General features: G+C 33.2%; 1 protein-coding gene across 1 annotated transcript in view; it reads left to right on the top strand.

Moving 5' to 3' along the window:
• pax3b (paired box 3b) overlaps window positions 1-1610 on the top strand; it is a 17854-nt gene that overhangs the window by 14446 nt on the left and 1798 nt on the right. The gene's annotated exons all lie outside the window — the stretch shown is intronic.

Here is a 1610-nt window from a genome sequence, read left to right as displayed (position 1 = left end):
GAAACAATGTGAATGAACACCACAACAGCTTAAGTAGCAAATTTTGCAAAACACAAAATTTATGTCACTGCCAATACTTTTGGCCACGACTGTATATCATTCAAAATTTGGGGTCAGTAAGATTTTTTACATTTTTACAAATAAATGAATACTTTTATTCAGCAAGGATGCATTAAATTGATAAAAAGGGACAGTAAAGACATTTATAATCTTGCAAAAGATTTCTGTTTCAAATTAATGCTGAATATGAAGCGTCCTGTTTTCAACATTGATAATAATCAGAAATGTTTCTTGAGTAGAAAATCAGAATATTAGAATGATTTCTGAAGGATCGTGTGACACTGAAGAGTGGAGTAATTATGCTGAAAATTCAGCTTTGATCACAGGAATAAATTACATTTTACAATATATTCAAATAGAAAATAGTTATTTTAAATTGTAATAATATTTCAAAATATTACTGATATTACTGTATTTTTGATCAAATAAATGCAGCCTTGGTGATCAGAAGAGACTTCTTTCAAAAACAAAACAAAAAATCTTACAGATCCCAAACTTCTCTCTCTCTATATATATATATAACAGCACCTTAGCAAATCTATTTATTTATAAAATAATTTTTATATTTTACAACAAGTTAGCAACTGCAATCAACAGTTAGTAATGTGATGCCAACTAAGATTTTCTATGGGAAATATAAAAATCTAGTCAAATTGTATCCAGAAAGTATGTACATTTAATGTGAAGTTGTTGGTTTTTGATTATGTTGCGTGCTAAATTTTCCCAAACTCATGGAGAAAATCTTCCAGAGCTTTGGAAACAGAATTCCATCCTGGATTCGGCACACGTCACTCCCTGCTCCACTATGGGAAATGGTTTAAGCGAGACCATGTGTGTGACCATGTGTGTGTGCATGTGTGTGTGCTGCAGTGCTTGTATGCACTGATGTAATAGGATCCTGTAGCCTGGGAGACATGCTATTCTCTCTCTGTTTCTATGTAAAGGTGCTTATTTGGTGCAGCAACTGGAGTATGTGTTTATTTTGGCCATAATTCTGCTGGTAGATTCAATTAGGCTTCAGGAACTTTTATTCCCCAGAGCGCACATGCAACATTCCTCAAATGCAGCACAGAGTAAATAGTAATGAGTACACACACCTGAATGTGCACGCACACACACACACACACACACACACACACACTACGCTGCCCTCTGGCTCAGTTCTAGTCCAAGAATTAGATTAAAAAATCCCCAAATTCAATTATTTTTTGCCTTATCAATCTCGGGTCACAGGGATCTACCCAGATATGCATCTGTATGCATGTGTGTTATTCAAACAATACAGTTATAGCTGAAGGAACATCACACAGCATCTTGAGTCTCTTATTGCTTTTACAAAATAAAAACTAACATGCACACCAATGGATATTCACCAAAAGTTTGGAATGCTCCAAAAAAAATCAACCACTAATTTAAATCATACGGGAGGCATTAATTAAAGAGGCATTAATATTATGATGATAATATGAAGCATTTTGAATGTAATTATGATGCAATATATACAAATATTTAGCTATTATATATAAAACTTTTGTAGTTTTTGGTATATA

This window comes from Sinocyclocheilus anshuiensis, unplaced genomic scaffold (genome assembly GCF_001515605.1).
Source record: "Sinocyclocheilus anshuiensis isolate Anshui unplaced genomic scaffold, SAMN03320099.WGS_v1.1 scaffold48, whole genome shotgun sequence".
NCBI lineage: Eukaryota > Metazoa > Chordata > Actinopteri > Cypriniformes > Cyprinidae > Sinocyclocheilus > Sinocyclocheilus anshuiensis.
Note: the sequence above shows the minus strand (reverse complement) of the source record. Positions and strands in the feature narration are given on the sequence as shown.